The 18,781-nt window shown below is 42.3% G+C and overlaps 1 long non-coding RNA gene across 1 annotated transcript in view; it reads left to right on the top strand.

Moving 5' to 3' along the window:
• The first annotated feature begins 15,589 nt into the window (after positions 1-15,589).
• The window catches only part of LOC118501790, a 28,919-nt gene continuing 25,727 nt past the window's right edge, over positions 15,590-18,781 (top strand). Inside the window, exon 1 of the long non-coding RNA XR_004904444.1 lies at positions 15,590-15,663. This is a non-coding gene — a long non-coding RNA (uncharacterized LOC118501790). The remainder of the gene's footprint in view (positions 15,664-18,781) is intronic.

Here is an 18,781-nt window from a genome sequence, read left to right as displayed (position 1 = left end):
TGTTTTTCTGTTATAAGCTGGAAAAACAAGTACAGATGGAGAGGTGACTGATATAGAAGGGAAGGAGGATATAATTTTGCAGAATAAAGCAGACATTTATCTTTCTGACATATCATGCAGCATTTTTTATACCTCATATATTGTACTTGGTACATTAAAACATACTTAGTTACACCCACTGTACTAGGCTATACCCGAAATAAAAGACCCAAACAGTTTTCAAATTCTGTCCTCTGCATTTAGAACTATGCCGAGCACGTAGTTAGCATGTCACTGTTGAATCATTGAATTGAACACTTAAACATTTTTAAAAACAATTTAAAAAGCATAAATGCTTTGAATATCATTTTTAATTAACTTAAATAAGAAGTGGAACATTATACATGTTTAAAGTAACAATAATATCTCCTACCTACTGTGTAAATTCACCTTTCTGCTGGAGTGGGTCAGGGGAAAGCACAGATGTTTCTTGCCGTAATTATGTTGGATAATTAACAGACCTGGATTCTGGTGGCCCCTGGGACCTATCAGCTTGTCAACTCATTATATAAATAAGAAAACCCAAATTAATACATGCACAGCCCAGGAGTTTATATGCACAATAAGATTTTGAGGCATCCCAAATTGTCTTGAAGTCTTTCTTCCTTATAATGTCTTTCTTCTCCTTTGAACTATCTGCTGTGCAGGATGATTAAAATGCAGCTTATTGGATCGGAAACCAAATAAAGCTATGTTGTTTCCTTTACGGCTAGGTAGCTCACCAGGAACAGATTTTACAATATTTATTTATCTCTAATAATCTCCAATGGACAGATCTTTATGATTGATCTGTCCAGGGCGAGTGAAAAACAAGGGGAACTCTCCTTCCTGTTCACCTTCGTGGGGCCTTGAGTTCCCGCTGGCATTCGTGTTGTCTGTTGCCCCCGCGGCGGAAGTGACAAGCAGCATTGCAAGAAAGATTTGTCTGTGGCTTTCGTCCCCGGAGCACTGGAGGAAGTAAAACTAGGTGTTCTTAATGGAGCAGCATCATTAACAGATCCTTGGAATTCTCCACAGGTGCATCAAGTCCAGACTGCCATGTGACTTAAAGAAATACTTATTAGTCGAAAGAATCTTTAATACGAGCCTGTGCAGTGCTCATTTTGGGGGGAGTTTGTGATTATGAAAATCCCTGAATCTATATCGAGGGTCTTCGAAATGTACTGAACAACAGCAAAACACCAAATAGACTACTTCAGTCCAAGCATTAGACCCTCAACATTTCCTTTTCAAAAAGGAAACATCCCAATAAATAACTATTGTGTATTTGGGGAAGTCTTGGCCTCCAGCCCTAAATACAACTTAGGGTTTATCTATTAAACAGGAGGGGACTGTTGAAACTTCTACAAGATAGAAATGCAGTCAGAAAAACAAGTCATTTTTTAATCCACACGTTAGAACTTATCCCAGTTCTTGGCTAACTTAAAGTGGTCCCTTTGAGAAACTATAAACTTATTCTTACAACGTTGCCGTAACGAAATCAGTTTGGGCATCCCTCTTTTGGAATTCTTTTTAGAGCACGAAATCCATCCTTTTTTGTGACAGTAATTAGACCTTGATGCTCACAAAGAGGATTTATTGTTTGATGTTTATTATATATTAGAAAATATCAAAAATCACTCAGAGCTGAACTTGAACCAAAAACTGAGTGAGTCAAGGTGGGTCACGGCTCTAGTCTAACTTTAATTTTGTTGGCTGAATTACGTAGCAGTGCTATTAGAACCTGGTCAGAAAGGTGACTGCCCACGGAGGGGTCTTAGAAATAGCCTGATTGAGAGAAGGCCAATGGGAGTAATCGTGTGGCCTCCCCAAGACATGCGCTTTGAGCAAAGAAAAAATGCGATTGTAAGTATGACTCGAGGCATGCTTACAGAAAAGCCCTTCTGTTCATTCACTTACTCGCTAATTTAGCAGCATGTTCAGCAAGCATTATTGACCAACTGCCAAGCTCTGACCACAGTGCTAAATGCTGGGGACGTTCAAACAAATAGGATCCAGTGTCTTCTGTAGAGTGCTCACAGTCTAGCTGGTGAGAGACAGATGGAGTATTACAGAACGGGGGAGAGTTCTCTGGTAGAGACATGCATAGGCACCCTAACAAGAGACTATGACCAAGAGAGTTAGGCTGTCATAACCTATTTTTGGTCATGGACATTTTGGTGATCTGGTGAAACTTATGAACCCTTTACAAGGGGTGGACCTAATAACTACCGCAGTTATCAAATAGTGAAGAACATAGTCAATATTTTGAGATACTTGCAACAACTGTAACTGGGTATGAAACTACCTGTGCTTTCTTTGGTAGCTAAATCACAAATACTGCTATCACTAGTAGGATTTATTAGCTACATTCATCATTAAAAGAAATGATCAAATTCTGTTAAAAGTTAATGAAAATAAAGATAATCCCCCCATCTTTAGACCCCCTGCATTCTGTCCATGCATATGTTGGGGGGTGTAAACCCTGGTGAGAACCCCTGTCTAGTGGACAATATCCCAGCTAACTCAGGGGCTAGGCAGAAGAGTATGGGTACAGCCACGGGATTCCCCCGGGCCCCAGGGGCTCTGTAAGCAAAGACACACAGGTAGGAAAAACCATGGCATCTCTGGGGAAATTCAAGCCATTTTCATTACAAATAACTGGTATTTCATAATATTATTTCTAGTGCTGATGACTTATGATTTCATTTCTTTCCATTTGTTGTATATCTGTGGATGCGCCAATAGAGATCATCTATAGAGAGCCCCTGTTCTCTAGAAGGTATTGGCTTTGGCACAACTGTTATCCTTCCTAGTCTGGTTTTCTCAACATTGCTCAGAGGAAGTGTGCAAGAGGAAACCTGGATTCTAGTTCTGGCTTCTGACATCCTTCACCTCCTATTGCAAGGCGAAGTATTCATTCATGCATGCATGCATTCCATTAGTACTTCTTGAATACCTACTATGTGCCAGGCACTGTGTTAGGCACTGAGAGTACCTAGATGGATAAATCACAGATTCTACCTTCAAGGAGGTCCCCATCTAGTGGAAGATACATGACTTGAATGTAAAGACCCACAAGCACAGCTACAAAACCACTTAGTCCAGTTCTTAGTGCCTAGAAGCATTCAATAAATGATCGTTGTGTTTAAGTTCTATTGAGCTCTTAGGGCAAAAGTAATGCATCTTTCTGGAGAGCATCCACGAAGGCTTCCCATTGAAGATGACTTCCTTTCTGAGTCTCACTTTCCACAACTATGAAACAACAGGATGTAGACTAACCTCCAGGTTGTCTCCAACATCCTTTCCTGCCCTTCTACGTCTCTACAGATTTGTGGTATGGTTTAAGGTAGAAGGAGGAGTGGTGTTCAGTAAAGGGTTAAGTCATCAGGCCTGGGGCATCCAAACTGCACATTTCAAAAGATCTTCAAGACTGACCTTCAACCAGCTCCTGGGCAATGATCTCTGAGCCCCCGGAATACCCACTGCTGTGGCCTTGGGCTGCAGTGGACAGTTTATGCTAACAAGCCGACTCAGGTTGCACGCCTGTTTTTGGTCTGCCTGGGACTTGGAACTATAGTGTATCGATTTGACTTTTAGGGGGGTGGAGTCTGAACTGCTGAGGTCATTTGCACAGTTGTTCCATGCCTATGTGGCTGGCCCTCCAATAAAAGCTCTGGATGCCACATCTTGGTTGATCTCCCCGGAGTGACAATATTCCATACACGTCACCCATCATTGCTCAGAGACTGAAGTGAGTTCTCCGTGACTCCGCCGAGAGAGGACAACTAGAATCTGGCACCTGCTGATGGATTCCATGCTATGTGCCTCTTTCTTTTGCTCATTTTAATCTCAGTCTCTCCACGGAAGCTGTAATATGTAATAGGTTGCCTTTTTGATCTGTGAGCCCTTCTAGGGAATCATCAATCCTGAGTGTGTTCTTAGGGAGCCCCAATATAAGTGACTAGTTTTTTCTCATAAAGCCTTCCCCCCTCCTTTAATCCAAATTGTTCTCTGCTCCCAAGCTACTCTAGAACTTAAAGCATAGTCTACGACACATGTATGAATTTATATCATTCAGTTTTTTAACTGCTTCACAACTGGGTACTTTATCCACCAGAGTCTTAATTCTACAAGGCCTAGCTTACATCTGATATTTTGCATAAGTCCCACACAGCCAGGACTGGGCACACAGCACCCTCCCAAAGCATACTTGCTACAATGAAGTGAATTGCTGGGCTGTATTTGACAAAGTCATCAGCAGGGGAAAGTAGGACTCTTGTAACTTGTCAACTGAACATATTAAGGAGAAATAAACCAGAACCTTTGCTTTGGTATGGAAGGTGAACAAGTCGGAAAGTAAAAGGATCAAGGGAGATGAGGCGGGTATGAGAAGGAAGCTGCCTAGAACAGAAACAAGGAAAACAAATAGGGCACGTGTAGCAGAGAGATGACACAAAGGTTATACCGGAAGCTGCGGGATGAAAGGGGAGGCAAGAGGAATGAAGTCACGACAACAAGCCAGGTCCTGGCAGACACAGCTGTGCCCCGAGTGGGGGCAGGGGTAGTCTCTGTTTTTAAGGATTAGCAGGAAGGAGACAGGGACAAGGCCAGAAAGCACGATAAGCCTGAACTGTCTTGGGGCCACAGCTGGGTCTGGTGCTACTGGGCCTTCTAGTGCTGTGGGTGAGACAAGAATGGATTAACCAGAGGTGGAAAGAGGTGAGGGGGTTTCTAGCAGGTACACATTCTAATTAGGTCAAGTCTGGAGTAGAGGGAAGATTATCATAGGCCAGAGAGGACTTCAGAGGTTTCCACATCCAACCCCAGGTGCAGGCTGACCAAGGGACTCCGCGTGCCTGCAAACACTGTGTTTCTCTCACGAAGCTCCTATGTGTATGTCTGACCCTGCCAGCCTACCCATGGCTCCAGAAGTTAAGGGACTGAGGGACCAGCATTTTTCTTCTTTACTTGGGAGCCTCACCCTGACCTAGTATCGATGTCCTATTTCTGACTGCCAATGCCTTGGACAAACCCTTAGATCTTCCTGAGGGTAACCACAGGCAGGCCTCCTATACCGTCTCTGCCTGAGGGTATTCTCCAGCAGGGGACATGCTTAGGCAGCTCACAGCACAACCTAGTACAGGGGAATTAACTCCTAGGAGCCAAGCTTAACAAATGAAGCTTTCAAGTTGATGGACAAATGCTCCAGCTTCCTTGACCCTCAGTGGGACAGGTCTGAGGTGGGTTCTACTGAATTTAACACAACCTGCACATTGCCATACCCTTTAATACTTTTAATCTTTTCCTTATCTCAGTCTCCATCCCTAGCAGTGCTCTCTGGGATTCATTCCCAAATGAACTACTTTCACTCTAATCCTTGACTCAGGGGCTATTTTTAAGAGAAACACAGCTAAAACAGCATGCCTGGCATGAACGATAAGAGAAAGAACACAACATTTTTGAGTGCTTACTGTAGCTAAAGACTTCACAGGTGTGACCCCCATTGAATCCTCACAACAACCTGTCAAGGTAAGTGTTGTTATTACCCTTATTTTATAAGTGAGGAAGCTAAAGTTGAGAGAAATGAGATGGCTTGGCTCAGAGTGCTTGCCAGGAGCTGGCAGAGCTGGGGGTCAAATGCAGGCCTGTCAAATTCCCAGTCACACCCCTTTCTGCTGCATTACACAACGTTTCTGGCCAGTAGTACCATTGTGAGACTGGTGGTTATTCAAGGTGATATTCAGGGTGGGTTAGAGGGGAGGACACCACAGACCAGAGAGCAGTTCGGAGGCTTTTATAATCAGCCATTCTAGAGGAGCCTGAATTAGCCATGTCATGAAAGTGAACAGGGAGGAGCTGACTCCAAGATCGGGGAGGCAGGAGTGTCTGAATGTGACAATACACTACAGCTCACAGTAGTCACATCACAGCACCAGCCCAGGAAACCTGCATCGCCGGCCCCCTGAGGCAGAGCCTTATGCATTGCACAGAGCATGGGGTCATGAGAAATTGGGAGTGGAGGATAATTAGTGATGAGTAGCAGTTACATCCACATTCTGCTGAAATGGTTCAGACCTGAACGTGGACCTATGGAGGTTTGTGTTCATTTGGAATCTTAGCAGGCTGTCGGTTTCTAGCCCTCTTCAAAAGTCAGAACAATGGGTCAGTATTCCAAAAGCCTCTGTGGTGAGTCTGGATGGGATATTGCCAGTGTAAACCAGAGACCAGGAGGGAGCTGGACCTGAAGAGGAGTTCCATGGGGGAACTGACCAGCTACTGGGCCATCCCTAGTCGGGGCAGGGGACCATCTGGTCAACCCATGTGCAGAAGTCACCTGAACGTAGTTGCAAATCAAGTAATTGTTGGAATATATACTTCAAGGACCTATCCAATGAGTGGGATAAGGACAATATTCCACAGGGAATATTCCAAGCTGGGTAGGTAACTATGACCCCCAGATAGCATGTCTGTTTCAGAATGTGACCAAAACCAGCAATGGAGAAATAAGGGTTCTGAGGAGAGGTCCTGACAAAACTTATGTAGGCAAGATGTCAAGAATCCTGCCATGTCTAAAAAGCATGAGGAAAGGGATCCAATCCCAACAGCGTCATTGGAGTGAAAGCCAAGGCCCTAAGTTTAGCAAACAGTGCACATAGAGGGTGACTTAGGTAGAAGAGGACCCCTAAGTCAGATCACAGCAGCCAGACAATTGTTACTGATCCTCCTAATACCCTACGAACCCCAATGGGCTCAGTTACATGGACCTAGGGAAGAGTAAAGGTTGAAAACTGCAGCAATGACCCACTCGCCATTCCACTTTAAGCAGTGAAGTCTCAGCTAGGGTGATATGGCATTAACTCTCAACCCTATAGCAACCCTACCTCTATAGAGCTTGTATGTACTACTTCAGGGGAGGGTGCAGGTCTGAGATCCTCTCTGCCAGCAATCTGAAGACTATTATCATTCAGTATGTGCTCATATGAGATTGAACGTGAGATGAAATGGCTTACTCATTCATTCCTTTGTCACTATTTTTTGATTATCCCTCTTCTACCATGAATGTTGCTAGATACAGCACTCCCCTTCATTATTCCTGGTTTCACTTTCCATGGTTTCAGTTATCTGTGGTCACCTGTGGTCACCTTTGGTCTCAAAATATTAAATGGAAAATTCCAAAAATAAACAATTCATAAGTTTTTAAATGTCACACTGTTCTGTGTGGTGTGATGAAATCTCATGCTACCCCACTTCACCTGCCTGGAACGTGATTCATTCATGCTATATATGCCCCCCCTCCCACCCACTCCCTAGTCACCTGGTAGTTGTCTTAGTTATCAAATTGACTGTCACAGTAGCACAGTTCTTGTGTTTAAGTCACCTTTATTTCACTTAATAATAGTCCCAAGGTTAAAAAGTCCTGACACTGGCAATTTGAGTGTGCCAAAGAGAAGCCGTAAAGCACTTCCTGTAAGGGAAAAGCTGAGTGCAGTACAATAACAGATTCTCAGACAGAGCAAGACCACATTCACATCATGTTTACTACAGTATATCCTAGTGTCACGGGGACATTCATACTTTGCAAAAGTCATCTCTGAAAGGCTGTCTCCAAAATGACAGGGTGATTCTTAGAAAAGTGAAGGTTAAACTTCATCACACCATCTGGGATATTTTCAAGACCCCAGAGGTTAAAAGTAGAGGGAGATCACAAGAGCTTCAAGAAGGGGACTAGAGTTCTTTCTTAATCTACTTCTCCTTAAAGCTACACAGCTCAGGGACTTCAAGGTCAAAGCAAGATTCTCAGGAATTTACCAAAAGTGTCTTTCTGGGCCACCGTTTGGGAACCATTGGTATACAGATGTAAGAACAAGACTGGAAGATGTGCGATTCAGGCTCTGACCGTGACATCTGCACTTTCATCTCCACGTGACGTTGAGCAATTTAGTCACCTTCACTATATTCGGCTTCCCTACCCTTGAAAGGGTCTGGTGATGTGAAGGCTGTCCAACTCACAACATCTTTGTGAGGACCAAGGAAATAAAGGACGTAAATCTATGCTGTAAAATAAAACAGTTCATATGTAAAATGGTGTTAGTATCTCCCTTTTCCCTTAAGACTGAACAATCTTCCAATTTTTCAATTTTTAAAACTAATTTTAATTAGAAATTTAAATCACCATCAAAAGAACTAACTATGCATATAGTTGCTCAAGGTTAAAAGCAGTCTTTTTAGTGAGGACCCTGGGAGTGAGGGGGCATGGGCTGGGGGCTATTGCATTTTATTATAGTCCTTCAGTACCTTTGATTCTTCTTATAATGTACATTTAATTCCAAGTAAACCATTTACAGACAATTAAGTATCAAGTCACACTACCCCATTTTCCCTTTCCCCCAATATACTTATATAACTATTTTTTCTAAGTATTAATTTTTATGTTTAAACACTATCTTTGATCCTTTGTTTTTTATTCATCAAATATTAGTAGCCATAAAGCAACTTTTAAGACAACATATTAGCAACCTTGCCCTTTCTTTGCCTTTTTCGCCCCTGCACCCCTGCCAAGTTCCACTCCAATTCTATAGTTTGGGTTTACATTGTCAAGACCGATAGCATTTGCATTTTGTATCAACATTATTCTAAGCATTAATTACAGTGGAAATGATATCCCTAAGACTCAACTCTTTTAGTATACTGGGGATTCCTAGGCATCTGTTAACCTCAGCAAGCATTCAATCAAAGGATAAGACAAAAGAGGGGTGGGATTTATGCTTGCCCTCCATGGAGTGTAAAATGTCTTGACCAAGAAAGCTGCATTACAGACGTGATACTGAGGGGAAAATTAAACACCAACAACATTATTTTCCTCAAGAAGTTTAGGTCAGGACGTATGGAGTACTCCTCTGGAACAAGAGCACTCTACAGATTTTTCTCCAAGTTACTTGCCATGAACTCCATCCACGAACACCAAGTGTGTATGGATTCGGTCAGAAGGCACCTATCTGCTCACCTACACTTTCCTGTTTGCACAGTAACGACAGGTAAATTACACACATCAGTTAAACTCCTTGGAAGTTGGCTCTTCCCAATCACTGATGCCTTAATTTTTCCTGGAGAACCGACCCATCCGAAAACAGTCATCCTGTCCCATAGTAAGTCACATAATGTTTAATCACTGGGGTGTACACCTGAAACTCATATAATACTATGTGTCAATTGTAATTGAAAAATAAAAGTAATTTTAAAATAAAAATAAAAACAGTCCCCCTGGGCTCAGTGTCAAAACACCCCGTTTCTCTCGTCACCCACAGCTATGGTTTTTCTAGAAACATCACCCGTACGGAGTTGTGTCATCGGCATTTGCAAATTTGTTAAGGATTAAGTTTTCATCCGACGTAATCTTAGCAAATGTATATACGTAAATCTCAGCTGCTTCATGATCAACGGAAGCTTTTCCACCACAGATTATCAAATATTTTTATACCATGACATTTGCTAAGTTTCTGCATCCAACTTTCTGAATATTCATACTCACCTTCAGTGTTTACTTCTTCATGGAATAGCCTGGCTGGTTCTAGGGTCAGCAAGCAAGTCAGTGGCAAATACTCACTTTGTTTTTTTTTTCACTCTAAGAAAGAGAAATAATATTTCTTAACGGACTGCTTTTGTGTACATGTTATTTCAAAATATTTTTAATAATATATGTTTTTTATTTATTAAATGACTGAGTAGATAGCTCTGCTCTGCTTTTTGTTGTTACAGGGGTGACTCATTTCTAGCTAGATCCTTTCCACAGGTCTCTGGTATATCTCTTTTGAAAATCTCTAAATGTATACATTCATCTCTGCCCTTTCTAAGAATCTTATTTAAAGCTGTAAATGGATGAGACACAACCAGACAAAACAAACCATGGACACACAGGGAAAAGAGAACACACAATAACAGCATCACCATTTGGAAGCTAGAAAGGAAAATGAGTGATTGAGCAATACCCTTGATAGCAGACTGGGAAAAGCTGAGTTCTTGCCCAACAGTGGGTAAAACCAAGAAGCAACCCTCTTCATTTCTGAGAATCTTGAGAGGGTTTTAAAAAACAGTTGCCCAAATACCTTTGAAAGAGAGTTCAAGAAAGGAAAATTACTTGAAAGTCCAGCTATAAAGTAGCCAAACTGTATGATACTGTTTGGTTCATGCTCCATCTGAACCCAGCAGAACACAGAAATCCTATTCTTAAGATGGCAGACTGAACCCACTGATTTAATGGTTATCAATGAAATTGCAGTAAAGGAATGTAACAAGGTAATACATGCCTACCAAGATAATGAGAATGGACTCATCCCAGGACAAGGGAATGGGAATAGAGCCCTCAAACAGTAAGAGGTTTCCAAAGTATTCAGGAAGGTGGAAAGCAGATGGCCTAAGGAGATGAAAGGGCCCTGGGGTGCTGTGACCTGTAATGCGTTTGGAGAGGGCTGCCCGACGTCCAGGAGCAACACCTTTACAGAACATTGCAAAGGCTCTGGCCTTGGCCACAAAAGGTGCAACCGAAGCTGGTCGTGTGCACTAGGGCTAAAAACAGGGGGGCTACACAAATATCCATTTGAGCAGCAATGAACCACACCCCAAATGCTCTGAGCCTAGAAGAACAAAATGCCATACCTGTTCCTCTTAGGAAAACAGTAAGATGGAATGGGGAGGGCCTCAAGCCTGGCAATAATATGAACTTCTGGGAGATCTACAGACAGAAGCACCTCTGCAGCTAATGGCTGCATGCTACATCTCGAGAAGCAAGGTCATGGGTACCAGGATCCCCAGACTCAGGAAAGCGTCAGGTGTCCATAAAAGGAGCAGAGCTGTGAACATCAAGAAACAGTGTGGTCCTGAAAAGTGCTCATCAGTATGGTTCAAAGCCTGGGAGCTCTCCCCAGAGGTTTTCGCTCTTCGTAAGACCCCTGAGGCCTCTGCAGGACCCTTGGAATTAAAGATAAAAGGCCCCTTAATGGCGGTGATTGAATTTACTGCCAGCCAACCCGGCTTGTGTTTAGATTCAACCTGATCTTAAGAAAATAAGTATTGACCATACACTTTTTTACCACTCTTGGTAACTTTTATTTCCTGGGAGTTTATAATTTTCTCATAACTATAACATATAGTTCATGTTCTCTATATAACATGTAGTTTATGTTCTATAACATAAAATGTGTCGCTGTTATCTTCTTATGCGTTTTTAATGTCTGCATGCTGAGCAATAATTTGATATTTCATTTCTTTGTTGTGTTTACTTTTATTTTTAAATTACAGTTTACTTTCCATATTATTTTGTGTTGGTTTCAGGTATACGGTATCGTGGTTATATAATCATATACTTCACAAAGTGTTCCCTGTGATGTTTCTGGTACTCACCTGTTACCATACGTAGTTGTCACAGTATTTTTTTATTATATTTCCTGTGTCATGCTTTACATCCCCATGACTATTTTGTAACTACCAATTTGTACTTCTTAATCCCCTCACCTTTTTCACTCGATTCCCCAAACCTCCTCCCATCTGGCAACCACCAGCTATGTATTTTAAGTCTACAGTGCAAAAACAAAAAAGAACTGTACAAAAATATTATATTTTAGTTAGTGAGTTTTTAAAATAGGAATATTGATTGAATTAAATACAATTGAAAACAGTAAGTATTGACTATATATTCTAAAACTGAACACAAAAAGAACCATGCACAAATATTGTACTCTAGTTAGTAGGTCCATTTTCACATGGGTATGTCTGGCCATTTTGCAACTACTTCTGTGTATTCTGGGGTTGAGCAAATAAGTTAATATATCATAGATACAGAGAGCCAAGGTGGTTACTGCTGGAGAAAGGAGTTATAAATAAGGGAAGAGGGAAAACTCTCGTGAATCCTGTGCTGTTCCACTGGAACTGGATGTATCAGGATAAACACACGGTTTTTTGTTTGTTTGTTTGTTTGTTTGTTTGTTTGTTTTAAGAGTTGTCTTTGGTTTTTTGTGTTTTTTTAAGATTTTTTAAGTTTATTTTTAGAGAGGGAAGGGAGGGAGATAGAGAGAGAGAGAAACATCAATGTGCGGTTGCTAGGGGTCATGACCTGCAACCTAGGCATGCACCCTGACTGGGAATCGAACCTACGACACTTTGGTTTGCAGCCTGAGCTCAATCCACTGAGCTACGCCAGCCAGGGCCAACACACGGTTTTTAAATACACAAATGCAGCTAGATATAGAAGTAGATGTAACTCTGTCCACTTAGAGGAGTCCAAGCAATGACATCTTAATAACCAATGAGCAGCTCTTGATTTCCAAACATCATTCTCCAAGGCTTCGAGAAGTGGTTGACTCCAGGGGCTGGTGCAGGGAAAGGACGTGGTGGGTGACTGGTCGCTAGGACGGGGCCGGGTTTTGTTCACCAGTATGTGTCCAGCCCTTAGCACAGTATCTGCCTCTAGTAAAGACCCAATAAATACCTGTGGCTCAAATCAATGGATTTTTAAACCATGCTCAACACACAAGATTTGATCAATGACTATTGATATGTGATTAAATTTTCCTTCTTCTTCAGGATCACGAGCAATATAAAAAAAACTAATTGAGCCTCTTCGTGGGCCAGCATCCAGTTTACAAATGTACCTTTGTCACCTTCCTGCTCTCCTCCTATAGAAAACAAGAGTCCTGACTCAGAGGAGCCTTGCACCGTGAATCAGCAAATTGACGGTTAACCTGAAACCCAGGCGTGTTCCCATCTCATTATGTGTTGGAGAATGTGTGTTTTTCACAAGGCTATCAAAGGGAGCTGCAGGAAAGCTACCAATGTGTTTCTGAAGTGATTTTTGGCAATCTTATTCCCATCAGCTTCATGTGGCTCTGCACCTATTAACACATCCCTTTGAGATTCAATTTCCTTCCAAACTCCATCAGTTCAAAACCACACGGATCAAATGAAACACCAAGACCTTTCATCAAAATACTCCAATTAATTTCAACTAATTTCATTTAAGCTAGACAATTTCAAACACTGACGTCGATGGCATTCTTACAAGGGCACATGTGAACTGATTTTGCACCCATCAGATTCCTTGCTTTTTACTCCTCTTACAAAGTGTCTCTCAACGTGGTTACTATCACACCTCTGTAACTACTACAAAATATGCTCAATTCCTAATAATTTGAGAGGGTCAATGTGTTGCTATGACCATTGTAATCACCTCCCTGCTAGTAGCCATGGTTCCTCTGCTATCAATATTATAACAGAGAAGCCAGAGCGGCCTCGGGACACTTATGGACATGAGAGCAGACATTGTGACTCCTCAGGTCTGGCTCAGTGCAGCATGCAGGGCCTTTTCCCCCCGTCGACATCTTTTCCCATCTCCCCCCACCTTAACGTAACCTTCTGCCACTGTAACAGTTGACAGTCCCTGATGAATAGCTTGACCCAGTAGTGGACATTTTCAGGTTCCTTGGCTTGGTGTGCGGAGGAGGTCTTACCTTTGGAATTCCTCTGCATTGAAGAAGAGGCCACACACTTACATTTCCTGCCTCCCCCGTAGCAAGCTCAAACTAACCTAGGCTCCTTCTGTCACATGCATCTGGATGACAGTGTGGTTTGAAGGAGAGTGAGGGAAGAAAGTGACACACCAAACCCATCACAGATGACAGGCAGCATCCTGAGGCGGCCATGGAGGACACCCTGGAGGCTTCGCTTCCTGTGCAGCATCATCCATGGAAGATATGGCACCTGGGTCCACTGGATGGGTCTCAGCAGTCAGGTCTCAGTGAGAACAGCCGGGGAGGGCCACTGGAATATTTTCCACCAATATGGACTCCGATCATTCTTTTCTGACCTCCCCAGAGGTTGTGCAAGACACACGATATCCTTCAAGAACTTCTTAATTTCCTTAAATTGACTGGAGTGAGTAAATCCTGTTGTGTGTGCTCTAAATCCTGACTGATGCCGATCTGGTATCACCACTCCTAACAATAAGGGTTCATTGAAGAACCATGTATGTGCCGGGCATTGTTCTGGACTCTAGCTAAGCATTACTGTCTGACACTGCATAGAACAGACATGGGACCTGCCTAACTAAGCTTGTGTTCTCATAAAGAATTGAGCAGAAAAATTTGTCATTTTTCAGAGTCTGAGATTTCATGGGAATGAGTACTTTCCCCTTATACAGGTGGCACTTTGCTATAGTAAGCTCAACAAACACATTTTTTATAGTTATGGTTTTTTAAAGATTTTATTTATTTATTTTTAGAGAGGGGTGGGAGGGAGAGAGAGAGAGAGAGAGAGAAACATCAATGTGCGGTTGCTGGGGGTCATGGCCTGCAACCCAGGCATGTACCCTGGCTGGGAATCAAACCTGTGACACTTTGGTTCGCAGCCCGCACTCAATCCACTGAGCTACTCCAGCCAGGGCTCAAACACATTTTTTAAAAAAGGGGGGATATCAGAGCATATGAGGATCGAGACACTTTGTGAATACGGCCAGATGGAAGAGGTGCACAGGGCCAGGTATGGGGGAAGAGGCAGGGAGCCTCTCTGTAGGGCGTGCCATCCCCTCAACACCTCTGTGTGCTCACCAGCTGCAAGCTCTGAACCCCTCTGTGTAGGGTTTTTATGAGGTTTCAATTCAAAGACTCAACTGATTGAATCACTAGCCACTGATTAATCCTCAAAGGTGGAAGATCGGGGTGAAAGTTCCAATCCTTTAATCAAGTCTTGATCTTTCTGGTGACCAGCGCCCCTCTTGAAGCTGACTAAAGTACCCAGTCACCAGCCTTTAACATACAAATGACACTCCTCACTCAGAGATTCCCAGAGTTTTAGGAGCTGTGTGTGCCAGAAATAGGGAACAAAGACCAAATATTTATTTGTTATTATTCTACGGTGTTTTAGTAGATCTATAAAGAAAAGGTTTTAGGAAATGAAAGAGTGGAAGCAACGGGGCACCAGCCAGGAAGCTACTGGCATAGCCCAGGCCAGAGACGAACCTGAAGTAGCCGGGCTACGGGCGTAGCAGTAAAACTGATCAAAGGGCCTCTGATTGGACATTCCTAGGACGGGTGACTACTGAGGATATGGAAGCAAAGGGTCCATTCCATTCTTGGGAAGTCTAAATAGAAGATTCTTTTTTAAGCAATTTGAAAAGGCATATCCATATTCTTTGGCTAAGAAATCGTACTCTAAATAATGTATTTTAAAGAAATATTTTAACAAAAAAAGGAAATGTATGGAGCTATGTATTGTGCCATTAATTTTGAGGGGGAGAAACCTTAAAATCTGGTCATAGAAAGATGATAAACAATTATGGTGCTCTAACTCTGTGGGTTTTATGCAGCATCTAAAAACTTAAAGTGTGAAGAAACAGTTCATCCCAGAAAATGTTTGTGTAGAATATAAAGCAAAGGAGATGACTATAAAATGTAAGTCAAAATCTTAAACTAGGTCAGAATGTGAGCAAGGCTTGGAAAAAAAAACATGGGGCAGTAATTGATGTGCTAAAGGGGTTGAGGGTATTTTTCTTAAAAACCATTTTCCATGAATTTTACAGGCTACTGGTTTTGATTTTGGCCTCTGAGAGATTTCGTGTTCCCTTGAGAGTGGCCAAGGAAATCAAATGGCTCTCAGGTAAGTAACACATAAACTTCCCCAATAAATTTAACCCTAACCCTAAATGAATCAGAGGAAATTGCTCTTCTTTGGCATCATCAGTCTTTCTGCAGAACCCAAGGCCAAGGATGAAAAGGTACAAATATAAATCCGGAAACAAATCTTGAAGCCTGTATGTCATTTTAATGTCTTGGAGCAAAGAGTGCACCGGTCCAGCACTTTTTCCTTCTGTAATTCCCGCTTCTCGACAGAGCAAAAGAGTCAGCTCACTAGGGGACCCTCTCATTCTTCTCTGGGGCATGAATAGCTCTAACTTGGCATAACTAGCATTTCAAAGAGAAGTCAGTGAGGTCTGTGGGATGTCTTGCCCCACAAAAATCTAAGTATAAGATCTCCTCAGGAACAACCAAGGCCACTACTACAAAACGATAGAAAACAGAGAGGAGCCTGCCACCCTGAAGTTAAGAGCATATAACACAGGCCATTTTCAAACAGAATTGGAATGCTCTTTGGGGGAGGATGTTCTTATAATAAAATCAAGAAGGGACTTGATAAGACTTAATTTTATCACAATTTTTTCCCAAATCCAAATGGCTTCATCAACTGCATGCCCTTGCTTTGTTTAACCTTGTAACATAAGCAAAGCAAGTATTTATTAAGCACATGGTGCTCTTAGAAATTGTTTTTTGAAATCAATGTGGTAGCTTGTAGGCACAAGAGATTCACGCCAGCATCAGTTAGAGAATACACCAACACATATAAAATGAAATCCTGGACTTAATGGTAAAGGTGCATGGTATAGGGGACAGAAGTTCCTTCTGAATCACACACTTGGCTTTACATTCCAGTTCTACCAAGCACTAATTAAGTGGTTTGGGATGTGTCACTTTAATTTCTTTGAGCTTCTGTTCCTTTTTGTAAAACAGAAATAACAACAATAATAATCGAGCCTCCTATGTGTGAGAGAGTTGCCTCCCGCAGTGAAGTTCAGGTTTCAGAAAAATGCCTGGAATGAATGCCTGTGGTTTTGAATTTCAGGCAGAGATGGCTGAATACAATTATAAAGGTAATTGGCATATCCTGAGGCCAAAATAACTGCCCTTTTTTTATAACAATGGGAATGGAGGTACAGGAACTGACAAAGGGCGTATCCCTGAGTCCTTTTGTCACTACAAAGAAGCAGGTGACAGGAAGCAGTTTGGAGGAGGCTCTGGAGTTGGACGCCACTCTGTAGGTGGCTTTTTTTTGTTTGTTTGCCATGGATCAGCATAGGCTGAAAGCATTCACTATACACACAAGCTAGTGTCATAGAACCAAGGTAATCTTTGTTCTCCTGGCTAAATGCTATGGCCTCTCCCCACATGCAGAGAGAACCAGTCTACAGAAACCTACCACATTTAAAAATTGAGTATTTATTAAAAAAAAGTCACCCTTCCCAACATGCAATAGTTACTACATAAAAAAAGAAGAATGAATGATAGTAAGCTAAATGGCAAAGATCACTCGCCAGGAAAATATGGCCATGAAAACTGTAATGGTAGATAAAAACTGTAATCAGATTTAGCACCATAACAACAGGTGTTTCTCCAGGACCTCTCCGAGACACATGCAGCAAGAACCCCACCTGCACCAGAGTCAGAGCTCCATATGCCTCTGCCCATGTTGGGGACAGTCAGCATGAGTCCATTCAGAACCAGGGGATGACTCTCCTGAAGCCCACAGTGATGGTTTCTGCATGTTCTAACATCCCTGGGGACAATCCTTGACCCGAATTCAACAATACTCCCTGGTAAAGCCCTTGACATGCCCCTTGGAGACCTAAATAAGACTTTTTTCCATGGACCAGAAGATGATCTCCTTTGATCAGGGAAAACCCACAGCAACTTCCGGGATGACAGATGTCACTGACAACCCAAAGTCATCATTTGTGGATTGCCAAAAGACAACTGGTCACCGCAGACAACATGACAATCTCCAGTGAAAGTAGCCAGGTGAAAATCCTCAGTGGTGAACCCTCTGGGGAGGCCAGGTGACCTTCGTGGGGTCCAGACCTGCGATGGAAGCCACATGACCTTCAGAGGAGACCAGATCCTCTATGGGATCCAGAAGAAGAACCGCATTGATGACCAGACCTGCTATGGAGGCCAGATGACAGCTCTTAAAGGGAGCTATACAATGACCTTCACTGATGACCAGATCTTCACTGAGAGCCACATGACAACATACAATGTTGATCAGATGGTCTATGGGGGTTAGACAGTGACCATTAAGGAGGACCAGATGGTAATCTTCACTGATGGCCACACTCTATGGAAGCTATACAATGCCATGTTGATTGTCATCATTGCCATATCCCGGATTCCTGTACTTTTCAAGTTTCCATTTGAGCAAAGTACAATCCCTAGAAAAGCGAAAGTCAAAACTCCAGACCCAGAGGTGTCAGTTCCAGAAGAACCTTGACATTTGAAGGCCTGCACTTGCACATACGAGGACTGTGAGAAATCATGTTCAAAGTATTACCACCTCCAAGTCCACGAGCGCAAATACACTGGGGAGAAGCCCTACAGATGCAAAGTGAAGGACGTGGGAATTCTCCCTTTCAGATGAACTCAGCAGACACAACAGAGCGCACAGCGGGGAGTGAGCCTACCTGTGTGCTCTGTGCAGCAGGAATTTCGCACAATCTGGTCACTCAGGGCAGCATCAGAGAGTCCACAGCCTGGGACTACGAACCCACCAGCCCATGAGGAAATAAGTACAGTCAAAAGACTCTCCCTACTAAGCCTTTGTGTGTTAGGTGCTCAGCACTGTGCCACCACATAATATGTACTTAATATTATTTGTAAACTTAAAAAATGGTATAAAGATTCAGTAATGCAATGAGAGTAAGTTCTCAAGTTCTTAGGAATACGCTTAATGAAAAGTCTTTAATATCTGTAAGGAGAAACTTGAAAACATTCCTAAGGACATACACACACAAAAAACTAAAACCAAGAAAAAGTATGATGTGTTCTCACTATAAAGAGAAGATATAATGAATACATTAATTTTTCCCACTTGATGTATAAATTTAATGCAATCCAGATAAAAATGTATAAATTCACATTACCACAAATTTCAAATAGGCACTCAGGCT

Source organism: Phyllostomus discolor, chromosome 7 (assembly GCF_004126475.2).
Source record: "Phyllostomus discolor isolate MPI-MPIP mPhyDis1 chromosome 7, mPhyDis1.pri.v3, whole genome shotgun sequence".
Lineage (NCBI taxonomy): Eukaryota > Metazoa > Chordata > Mammalia > Chiroptera > Phyllostomidae > Phyllostomus > Phyllostomus discolor.
This window is presented reverse-complemented; position numbering and strand designations above follow the sequence as displayed.